This window comes from Calonectris borealis, chromosome 4 (assembly GCF_964195595.1).
Source record: "Calonectris borealis chromosome 4, bCalBor7.hap1.2, whole genome shotgun sequence".
In the NCBI taxonomy this organism is placed as follows: Eukaryota; Metazoa; Chordata; class Aves; order Procellariiformes; family Procellariidae; genus Calonectris; species Calonectris borealis.
The window spans coordinates 67796664-67809660 of NC_134315.1; the positions used below are offsets into that span (position 1 = coordinate 67796664).

The window sequence follows — 12997 nt, forward strand, 5'->3', positions numbered from 1 at the left end:
TGCTTTCCCACATGTTCATGTATATACAGTTTCCCCAGGCAAGAATGCACAGGAGTAATTGACAACATGAGTACCAGTGATCAGATAAACTGCTGGAGGTGGAGCAACAGCCCCTGCATCTTGGCGCTCAGGCTAACGCCAGCCTCGCAGTCTGCTTACACACTGTGTACCTGACCTGCGTGACCTCCACCTGTCAGTCACAGACCAATACAGACTTTAGCTTACTGCAAAAGGTACTAAACTACACTTATAACTGGAAGCCAGATAAATGCAAGTATGAGAAAGATTTACATAGATGCTTGCTATATTCCAGCAGTGAATACTGGAAGTCCTCCTTCTTCCTACAAATAGTCCAGACTGGCTACACATAAAATATACAAGACGAAAAAAAATATTGAAAGAGTTCATTCAACAAGGAATAAAGATCTGCTATAACTTACCGATCCCAAATAACCACACATTATGAGGTGAGGGAATTAATTTTAAAACCAAGTTAATGGAAATCTTCTGTTTTCCTAAAAGTACAACCTAATGGTTATTTTTCTAGGCCTTTATCATAATAAAGTCAAAGGAGCAGCTCCCAAGGTGCAAACAGATGCTAAAATAAACAGTCGTCTTTTCCTACAGAATTAAAATTAATGTATATGCTGCAATTAATGATTTTATATTAAGAGAAAGCTGAAATGAATAAATCGTTTGCATGGGATTTTGAATGCTGCAGATCCACTGTGGTCCAACTTGCAAATCACACAATTCTGCTCCAAAGAATATCTATACTTAGATCATATAGCAATTTTCTATAGCTTTGAGCAGGATTCAATCAGTTTAGAAATTTAAAAACAAAAAATTCTGAAAACTTACTGATTTTTTTTCTTTTTTTTAGTTTCATTAGCAGTAGAACTTGTGCATATGAATTTCCACTAAGCGTCTATACTCCGTCTTACCCATTCTTTTTTTGCTGCACTTGGTGCTAAAAGAACTGTTCAGTCCTTCAAAACATTCCTAAAACGCCTTTCAAAGGAAGATGGTATTAACAAAGCTGCATATAAGTGTACCATAGCAAAAATAGTCAAATACATAGTAAATCATTCAAATAACAACTCTCTCTCTTGCTAGTCCTGATGCTGTGAGCTTCTATGCATGAAGTTGAAAATGTGAAAAGCTTTAGACACACCTTGAAGAGGTTAAACACCAAACTGAGATCTGATTTTCAATAGTGTTGAGAGCTTTTTAAAAATTACAGTCATTAGGTCATTTTGGGGATTCAGATCTGGCCACTTCCTAGTTTACATCCACCAAAGCTCTATACAAGTACTTAGAATGCATGCTTTCCATCAGTGGCCTTGCAGTAAAGCTCAATCTGAACATCTCTCTCCTGTCTGTGGCTTTAATTACCACAGATAATGCTCTTTTAAAACAACAAGATGAACGTGATTTGTTTGTCCACAGGAAGAAAAAAAATTCTATTTTAAATTTGATTTTTCTTATGGAAGGCATATACAAAGCTGCACAAGGAAGTCTGTTAGGGTTTATCATTATAGCCAACACTACAAATGCTTACAGCAGACAAATAGTTTGGCTCAATTTAGTACGGCTGATTCAATTTAAGTGAGCAGCAACAGGACTGTACAGTTTAAGTCTGAAGAGCCGCACCCTGTGTCTGGGGAAAGCTTCTCTCGATGACAAATTCTTTACATCAGCTGAAAATGGAACTAAAACATCAAAACTGGAAAAGATATGCAAGATTATTTGTATTTGTTTTAACAATGGAAGAAATATTTATATCTACTGACTTCAAGGAAACAGGATATGGTGTAAATATTTAAAAAAGGAAGGATATAACATACAAGGCAAAAGGAAAATTAGGAAAACTGGCATGCACAGTAACAGCTGGATTTGTGTATGTGTTTTCAGCTCAGCAGTAGTGACAGGCATTTGAGGGTGAAATTCTTAAAGAAATGCAGTGGGTTTTTTTCCCATAAATTGCTGGGAAAAAAAGTGACTAATTTGTTAAATGTCAGCATGACAAATCTAGACACAACCTCCCTGCTACCACCTTCAGTGTGAGGGATCTCCACACTTCTGCTGGAAAATGCTACTCCTCTTTGACTGGGACAGATTACGGCTATGCCGTCCTGCCGATTTTGCCCTTTGCCCCTTGCATCAACCTTTATTTCTGAGTAAGCAAAAGTCAAATATTTGTCTATTTTACCAGTCAGGTCATATTTGTAATCATCATTTTTGTTTCCCCTTTTCAAATAAAGTTAGCACTGCCACTTGCTCTTCACTGCCATACAGAGTCTCATTAAAATTCTTGCAGTGTTTTTGAAGCTGTCAGGCTTACAGTTCAAGGGTTTATGCATGTCCTAAAGTGCAAAACACAAGGACAGTATTCCTGCAAAAACAGGTAAGTTGTCGGTTTTCTATTTCAGTTCCATCACCAACAGGGACAGACTTAACTTTCAAAAGGAAGAGTTTCCTCTGGCCAGCCTCAGGAACTCAAAAAGGAAGGTGAAAAGGGCATTCCCACCCTTTCCTACTGAGTACTGTGATTTTAACACAGATTTTCTTACCTTTCTCCCCTTGGTCTCTACACTTTCACAGAAAATCTTGACCAAGGGAAAGGCGATGTATGTGTTTAAACAATGTTCTTAACTAAGCCATCGATATCCTTCATGACTGAGACCAAGACTGGCACAAAAGAGGTTCAGTACTAGCAGCCATTTGCTGGGTTACACTGAGTCACATTTCCTGACGTGTCTTCAGTAAACAGCGAGAGAATAGCCAGATGGGTAGCTAGAATATACCCAGGAAGTAGAAATACAGAGGAAAGACAAACCAATGAGCCCTGACATGCCCTTTAAAAAAAATACTGTAATTGCCAGTATTCTTTTTTTAATTAACAAACTATTCATGTGGTAGAAATGACAAAGTGTCGAAGGTAACTATGCTAAGTGATTTGGAAGCAGGCAAAAAAGAAACTGTTCAAGAGCCAGTCAAGTCTGGAAGTCCATATTGTACACAAGAACAGCAACAAAAAACACTGCTATATCAGATACATAGTAAACCTGGAAAATCAGGTCAAGAGATAAGATTCCTGCTGGTATAGAGAAGAAGCACTTGACTCCTGCAAAAACTTCTGTTCCTCACCAGCTTATGTTCTCTGTGACAGCTCTACTACAGAATCTCTCTGGGAATTCCCAAATTAAACAAAATTACGCAACACCAAAAGAAGGGTAAGCAAGCTACTAACCTCTGATGCAGTGCTTGAAAGACCTCAAATGCTACTAAGATTGGGCACATCTGCCCAAAACAGCTATAGGGTAGGCTGGGGAGTCCTAAAGCTTGAGGACATATAACAATGAGCTTGATAAACTCTAGACACCTTTCCTACTGACTGTAGCTATGAGGACCATGCAATGCATCATAGTAACTTTCCCAACAGCCAACTTCCATAAGGTCATTAGCAGACCAGGACAAAAAAAAAAAAAAAAATCTCCTTTGTTCTCTAAAAATAATTGGGATTAGGTCAAATACCTCTTAATTTCTGAGGCTTAAATGCACAATTATTTTGTCTGCAACTAAAACATGAAATACAGTAACAGAGATCAGATCATGCAGAAAGAATGCAAAAGTATCGACTGTGTTACAAAATTTAAAAATTCATTATCTGATCTTCTGTTATATGACTGCATCTTGACCAGCAAATTTACTTCAGATTTTCCTTTATATTAATCTCCTATATTTCATGACAAAACAAAAAAACTTTTTAAAAGTGGAGTTTTTCCTGTTTGTTTGTTTGTTTGCAATTTACTCAGAGGCTCTAACATCTTTCTAACAGTCTCAGTTAATCTGTTTGTGAAAACATGTTGATCGCCCTTTTTCTCTAGAGCTAATTCAAGTAGTTCACCTGTTTTTTGGTCTCACTCTACAAAGTCCCTTTTTAACCCATGCAGTTGGTTAGCTTTAGGCTTGAGAGCAGTTCTGCTGTAGTCAATGGAATTATTCACATTCATGAAGCTATGCACAACCACAGCTTGTGAAAGGTCTGAGGGCTTCCCCAGCTCTGCTGGACACTGCACTAAAACTATATAATAAATCTGATTTCTAGGTCAGATCTTTCACAAGACATTGTCTGATTTACCATTTGAGGTTTGGCATCTGGCACCCTTTTGTCTTTTCCTTCAAGTTTATTAAATTCTGTAAATAGTGAGAGAAAAACTAAGTGGGTTTTTTTGTGAAGTTTGTAAACGTTGAATTTGCCCGCCTTGGATAAAGGCTGCTTGTTAACCTATTGGGGGGGGGGGGGGGGGGGCGGAAGAATATTGAAACAAAGACCATAATGAGAATAATTCTTCTAGGCCAGCTTCCTAAATGACTATTTAATCAATGGCTGTGTCACATTATTACAGTCATCATTAGAAAATTAACCTCTTTTCACTGATACTCCGTGATGAGGAACAGCAGTGAAAAGGGAGAAAAACCCTTCTGTCCCGCAGGCAATCTAAAGAGTAAGAAAGAAAACAGAAATGTTAAATCTTTGCCTGCTGCCTTGTAAACAGAAAAAGTCTGGCAGTAAGCCCAGGAAACGCCTAATACAGTATGACAATGCAGAAAGACTGCATAAACAGACTGGTCAGGTCACCACAACTCATACAGCCATGCAGCTATTGGGAACAGATGACAGAATAGAGCACATAGCACATTTTAGTTTTATTATTTCAATTTTAAACAGATTTTTGCATATATTTTTTAACATCTCAAAGTCTAATTCAGAAAATGAACACGTGGAAATGGAAGATCTCATTTGGGTGTGACTCAAATAGATCATCCTCACTGCAATGGAAATAACAGTAAGAAAAATAAGCTGTAGAAATATGCACAAGTTAAAGTGAGTTCCTGCACGTATCTATTTCTTAAAGCCTTCCAGTACTGTAGGACTTTCTGGCAAGGTCCATTCACCAGTTTTTCCAAAGGGCAAAACTGATCTCTTTCTGCAAAATCATATTTAAAGTAGTGCACTGATTATGTGCAGCTATTTAGATATCAGATAATTACAGTTGAAAAGGACTACAATTCTGGAAATACTGAATCATTTTTAATCACACTGTACAACTCATCTGTCTATCTCTGTAACACAAAACACCCCAGAACAACCCTTCCGCAGTATTATCCACTACTGCAATAGAGGTCAATCATTTCAGTATATTAAACAGTGAAATTTAACATCATGCCTCTCAATTTCAAGAGTTACACAAAGAAACAACAGCCTTACTAAACATGGAATAAGTGGAAATTGGAAACAGATAATTAACAAATGCAGCTCATGATATGACCATAATCCAGTTTGTCTGAAGAGAAAAAAAAACAACAGTATTTTCCGTTACAAGACAAGGATTATATCTTTGCCCATAGGTGCATTAATCACAGGAGCTCAGAAGTCAGCATAACAGATTCTTTCCTTAAGTGGCATAACTGGGAAGCCTAATACAGAACCAAAAATAGCACCTGACTTCACACAGTAACCTTCTATCTTACCACTGAATAGCTAGTCTAAAAGTAAAAGCTACTTGTATTATGAAAGAACATTAAAAGAAAAGGTGTACATATAAGGACAGACAGTTGGCTCATCCAATTTAGTAAAATCTTATGGATTTAATGACACCCTCTTCCACACCACAAATGCAGTTAAAACTTAAGTTATACTATTACCCCTTTTGCACTATTATAGAAATCAGTGCCCTTAGCTAATCACCCTACTTGAAAAACATGGCATTCACATACTATGGAGAACTTAAAAAAAAGAAATAATATGGCCAAATATTCAATGTACTTTCATTCCTCTGATTCTTTAGATCAGAAAAGTTTCTGTGGCACGCAGCGATAATCTACTGCAATCCAGGGTTTCCACTGTTCATGGGCAGACACTATTTCCTGGAGAGGTTACAGAAGCAGCAGTTCTTTAAATGAGAACTATTTTTCCATAGACAAATAAGAAATTCAAACTCAGTGTTTGTGGTCAGTGCAGAAAGAATAAAAGAAAAGGTAGAAATCTGGAAAGGTCCCTTGATGAAATAGATTTTCATGAATCTTTAAGCTTTAAATGGAAGTTTTAGTTTTACACTGGAATAGGTTGCCCAGAGAGGTGGTAGATGCCCCATCCCTGGAAACATTCAAGGTCAGGTTGGACGGGGCTCTGCGCAACCTGATCTAGTTGAAGATGTTCCTGCTCATTGCAGGGGGCTTGGACTAGATGACCTTTAAAGGTCCCTTCCAACCCAAACCATTCTATGATTCTGTGGTTTTCCTACGACTTGAATTGTTCATGTAGTAGCTGCTAAAGTCATGTTTCCGTACAAATTCTATTAAAAAAATCAAATTAAGTAACTTTAAGATTCAAAATATTAGTTGAAGTGCATGACTCACTGCAACTTAATGTTGTTATGTAGAGATATAAAAATCTATTGTTTTCTTCCTGTGTCATGGTTTCAATCTTGTACTCATTCAAAGCTGTTTCTCACAGCGCTGCAATAGGAGGGGAAAAAGTTTAGGTACCCTATAAATTCAGGTCTCTCTCTCTCAGTTCCCTTCATATATACCACTTCACATAACAAGAAGTCTTGCTAAAATCCACTGAGCTCCTTACAGATTAGAAGGATGCTTTTCACATATATTTTAAGTTTTGGTCATTTAACATTTTTAACCCTTAAGTTACTTCATTTAATCAGCATTCATCTGTTTCAGTACAACAACAACTGCACTTCCAACTAATCCTGCAGTTCTATTTTTATAATATTAGCTTATAGGTTTTGCAATGCTAATTGCTTGCCATACATTCAAACAGCACGCAGACCTTTCATAAGCATTTGATTCTTGAAGTATCCTCCTCATTTAATTGCAAACTGGAAATACAGAAACAAATAAGCTTATGGATGCTCTCTATTCACCATTTCGAACAATGACATTTCACAGATGAAATAACCAAAATTCACTGTAAAATACTACCATATATACTGTGAAGGTATTTGGGGCTCAGCAAATTAGCTTCTACGCTTCCTCTGCTTTGCCTGTCATGAGCTATTGAGGTCTGTTGAACTCGTATGCAGCATCTGGAACAGTTATGCTGGGCTAGGGGCACCAAGTAAAACAATGAGGATGTAACTGATTAATCGAAAGATTAGATGCTCAGAAATGTGAGAAAAATTACAGTAATACAGCAAACAGAAACTGTACTTTGTAACTGGCTTTCAGAGATCCAATTCAATTCCATTAGCTCCTAACTTCGACCAACATTATTTCTAAGCCTGTTGCTGCTGCTTCTGAACTGCTTTACTAAGCAGATAAACAGATGTAAAACACATTTGAAGATGTAGAAACATTTTTGAGTTCACGTTCAGACAACAAATGGATTACGAAGACAGCAGAAAAGTAACATTTTTAGGCACTGACAAAAGAACAGATGTATCAATACTGTTATACTGGAAGACCTGCCAGGAAAAAAGGCGTCTTCATCAGTTTCTCCTTAAAAACAAAACCCAACAAAATCTCACGCACGTTTCTTCCTTCATGTCTGAATATGTCAGTTTTTCCTTCGAACAAACATCCACAAGTTTCCGAAAAAAAGCAAAATGGACACCCCTCCCAGAAGCACAGAACAAAGCCAAACCTGCCCCCCAAAACTCTCCAGACCACATAACAATACAGAAAAGACCCATTTCTCCATCACTTGACTTTTGTGGTATCTGCTGTAAGACTTGGGTGAAGTGTTTTAGATATCCTATTTTAAAATCACACTGTATTGTACTTTTATTGCTATATTGCTATTAGCAGCTTGGAACTTGACTTCGGTGAGTTAGGCAGAGGAGTTAGGTGACTCTACTTTTTTTGAATTAAAGGCTAACTCAGCCCGTTGGGTTTTTTTTAGGTAAAGTGTGAGTAAATTGGAAGGTGAAAAAGATGCCTATAGGATCATAATTCAGCAATAAACTACTAAATATTAAAAAACCCTAAGGCAGTCTGGATGACTGTTTCTGCTGAGCCAGAACATCAGACACGCTGCTGAACATTGGAAGCATCTGGTAACATTATCTTGGTTTGTGGACCTCTGTAGCAATTATATAATAGGTGCTTTTGAAATGCATGAGAAAGATAATTTTTGAATTTTGTTTTTAATTAATTAGTTCAGAATTCATTACTGGTGTTTGGAAATAAATTTTCAGAGAGCAGGAACAATAGATTGTTACTGAAGATCCATTTCCAAACCACTGAAATTTTTTTTTTTTTGAAGAAACTTTAAAAATGCATTACAGGCCTCATTCTATAAGATACTGAACTATGAAGTGTAAAATGGACCGAACGCAATCTTCAAATCATAACATCAACCACAGTGAAACTCAACACTGAAGGCCAGTCACTGAAGGCTCTGCTACCCTCAGAAAACAATGCTGGCACTTTAAAAGAATTCTGCACTTTGTTCCACTTATATTTGGCAATACTTGAATCAGTACTTTCTTCCAAACTCCTACCACTCATTGAAGAGCAAATAAAAACCATATTTATTCCTGTAATACAAACCTCTTCTGACTTTAGAATTACATAAACCCAATTTAAATAATGGAAGTCCCAATGCAAAATTTAGATTTGTATAATCTTGAGATTTTGGCTGACCAAATCTTTTCAGTGGTTTGGCTTAGGCTATTTTTCGAAAATTTTACTCAAGATAACTGCTGCTAAACTGACAGTCTCCCAAGTTTGTGTTTTTCCCATAATAAAGTCCGAGTTCACTTAATACATTACTTTATCCGAGGGCTGTTTTTTCAAATAACCCTTTTCCCTCTATATAAAAACCACTTAGAAGCATTAATACATTACTGAAAGCCATTTAAATACAATGAGAAATGTGAATGGGGATACATCTGTTAATTTCAAGTTGTTGGTGTTTTGTTCTTTTTAAATCACGAGTTCATCAGGCATTTCATCATACTTTGTCTTCATGATGCTTAAGACCTCATGTATCCGACCTCATTATTTTCACTGCATTGATCACATTTTTTTCACGTACAGAAAGCCAGTAAATGCAACAGTAGAATCCCTTCACATTCCTAGTGATACTGTGTACAAAGCTAGCCAGTCCAATCACTAATCACCTATTTCTAGTTAAACAAACAAACACACAAACAACAAGCAAAACCCAATCTGCTTCAAGCTAAAACTAAGACCAGGCTATAGAACTGGAAGCAAGAGGTATATATGGAGATATCATCATTTTTTTTCTCATTAATCACATATCAATAAGAGCAGTTACGAGATAGTTTTGTGCCTGCTAGTGCCGCTGTAATATAAATAATACTGCTTCACCGTGGGGTTTTTTTCCATTTACTTAGTTTTCTTTAGCATTTATATGTATCTACTACACCTGTTTTCAACTTTGATGAAAGAGGATTTTTTAAAAATATTACTTAAATTGCAAATATAGATAAAAATGTAAACTATGTTACAGTTTACAACAAAACTGGGAACAGATGAGGCTTCCCAGCTGTAATAAATACACAGCTAGCAACATGGAGATCACCTCCAATGATACAGAGGATGCTCCCTGTGTTCCTGATCCTAAGCTAGTCTGGGGCAGCTAAGAATAGCAAATGTAGCCCCGACAGGTGAATTGCCACGTTATTCTGCACAGAATTGGAAGCTACCATAGCTGCAACACTTCACTGGCATCTCTCATGATGTTCCCATCACAGCTCCCAACAAGTAGAATTAATCAAGGTCCAGCTCAGTCTGGCTGAATCTAAGCTGCAGCGCTGATGCCTTTGCTCTATGCTCCATGTTCCAGTTTAAAAAGAATGGTATCCAGATGTTCAGTCTGGCCCAAAATGTAACTATGGTTGCAGCTGATGGAAATACCTATGCAAATAGTTTGGGCATCCTTGGATTACCGGTTATTTTCATTACCGTTACCGGGATTAATTTGCAAAACAGAAAAAATTCCGAATTCCCTCCTCCTCTTTTTCCTAAAAAACAAAGCAATGTCCTCACCAAGACTAAGCAGAGATAAGATCATGGCATAAAGAGTTGAAAGTGTATTTACAATAGGTTTTAAATTCTGTAATAAGATAAAAATAACGTTGAGGTTGGAGATGACAGTATCTGCATCTTCATACAAGTTCTAAACTTGACTCTGCTAATACGGACTCCATCTTGTGCAGACAAATCCAGGGTAGCTTTAGTCTAGCCATATTCAATACTAACAGTAGCAACGCTCCAGCATAAAACTTTGCAAAAGGCAATCTGGCATCCTGGGTACCAATACCAGCAGCTGAGGCCTGGGCTGCTGCCAGTTCACTGCTGTTTCAGAGCCGACTTAAAGCCACACTGCAATTGCACCTACTCACTGTCAAGTGATCCTTCTGGAACCTGAAAGGTATTATAAACTCACCGCTGCTCCATGCAGAAGGGAGGTTTGTAGCACAGACAGCTTCACAGCCTGCATCAGGGTATGCAGCTGCACAGAAATGCACATTGTACATTAGTCTGCTTGCAATACAATAGAATAAAAGGAGTATGGGCAGTCTCTAATATCACAAACATATCTTGCAACTAGCAGCAGCACCAGGGAGTGCTATTTAGTAGCACATCAGGAGCAGATACTGGATCTGCTCAGAATTACATAGGCTTTGAAGCAAACACTGCAGCAGGTTGTCATTGTCACACACTTCTGATTACACATACAACAACATGTCATCAACCCCATTGCTCCAGTTTTCTACAGTCAGGTCAAGATTTTATTTGTTCCACCTCCAAAAAGTATGCAATGTCTGGAGAAGCATCCTAATTTAAGGAGCACATAGTGCAATTTGTCGTTTTTCTTCCTGCTAACTTCCATTACATGTATGGCTTAATATATAGTTAGTTGTCTGATGCTGAACAAGCAGATTTAAAAAAAAAATATTTCTCATTTGACTAATATTTTGTAGGTACCTTGTGTCAGAAACAGAAACACCTGCATTTTTGTCATTCTCTTCCTCCTTAGACCACAAGAATCTTATACTCTCCAACAGAAGAAAATGCTTCCTCAGGCATGACTTCTGACATTCCCTTCAAATACTGAAACACCACCACAGTCTTGAGATACTATAGACCATAAAAGGGTAAAAGCAGGCACTTAAACAAAAATGTGTCAGGATATCATCATTGAATCTCACTTATCAGTTATACTAACAGATTCACTTTACACTTCCTGCTCTTGCAATTGCTCCCATTGAGAGAATTTCTGTCCATACTGGAGTCCTGGTTAGAATTTCAACCACTCCTACACTTGTTTACAACAGTATTAGCCTTAATCCATTTAGTCGCTATCGCTAAAGCAGAAGTATAGTTCTGGCGACTACTCCTTCACTAAGAGGTTATTGGTGTCCTTATTTCTACTCTCAAGGTCTAAGGCTTTTGCAGATATTCCCCAGTGCTTAAAGAACTTCCTAAGCAGCTTCTGGGAACATATGTTGTTTTTACTAGCTCTGGGTAGAGTTTCACTATGTGTGCCAAGCAGACCTCCGTGGGCCCCTGTCAGTGATCAACTGATTTAGTGTTCAAAATTAGAACCCAAGCCCCGCTACTTTTGGCAGATTCACTGCAAGAGTCTTAATTCTTATCTGCATTCAGCATATCCAACCACAGTTACTTGATTTTACTTAGCCTGACGTTTTCTCTACTGGTACATTAAAATGGGCTGGCAGTACAGTGTACCCTGTACAGTGCATTAAAATGGGCTTGCAGATACCTGTCCGACTTGCAAAGCTTTCCTCAAACAAGAAGCTCTTTTAGAAGCTGCCTATCTATTCAACATTAGCAAAAGTCTTTTTTAATTCAGTTGCAAGTGGAAAGTCTGAGGGATAATAGGCAACATGGCTCATTTATTCCCAAAATAAGGGCATAATGTGAAAAGGTTTTCTAGAAAGCATATACTGGATCAGTGGAATATTTTTTTTTCCTTTTTCTGAGCCTCCCCAGAAATATTTCTAGTGGAGATGCATATCCCCAAGAAGGGAATTTAAAATTATCAGCTATTACTTTACTATTCCTAATTAGCTTTTAGAAACCATCTGTTTTCTACGAACACCATGTTGAAACTGCTGCTTAGAATACCATATGGAAAAATTAACCGCAATTCCAGGAATCCATGGTTCACACTGCATCTGCTAAGTATTCCATAGATGTTTCCCCAACAGGCTTTTCTTTTGTGGAAAGGGGACTGTAGCAATATTTTTTGTTACAAAACTCTTTGCTTACTAGTCTAAAAAATCCTTTGAAATTGTTATACAAATATTTACATTCAATACATGGCAGTTACATAATGGTGCCTTTAAAGAAGGGAGAACTATTAATAAACACGGAGGAACTCAGTCATCCTGAAATCTTTTTACATGCAAAGATTGAACGCAGCTTTCTGCAGAGCTGTATTAAAGTCTAAAACTGATTTTTATGATTCCTTTTTTGCATTTAAGACCCAGATCAAACAAAACACAACAGCTCAGAGCCTGCAAATGAGCAATGGTCAGATTCTTGGACTTGTGCTGATTTTTCTCAACTCAGTATCTATCAGTATGGATATTCCTAAAGTCTATCTGGAGAATGCAGTATGATACAGATACAGTACGAAGTGTCTGCAGTACAAAAACTAAGTTCAATGAAAGTTCTTAGTCCTCCTGGGAAGATTCTTTTCTCTGATTTGGTTGACTTATTTGTAATACTTAGGATAACTCTAAAAACAGTAAGCTTAAAAAAAACCACTTAAAAAATTCACAGCAGAAGTGCAATCTCCCCCTACACACAGTTTCTCTTAATATGCTTCATGTTTAATTAAATACTGTCAACTCAAATTTAAGTTTACACACAGACCCTAGAAATGTTCAAGTATTGCCCTGTGCACCAGTAAGTTACTACTGCCAGAAGTATATGCAGGGAAATAAAAAGCAGTGAGACTCAGCAAGAATAGAAA

The 12997-nt window shown here is 37.4% G+C and overlaps 1 protein-coding gene across 1 annotated transcript in view; it reads right to left on the reverse strand.

Moving 5' to 3' along the window:
- The window catches only part of DCLK2 (doublecortin like kinase 2), an 88100-nt gene that overhangs the window by 47565 nt on the left and 27538 nt on the right, over positions 1-12997 (reverse strand). The window lies entirely within an intron of this gene.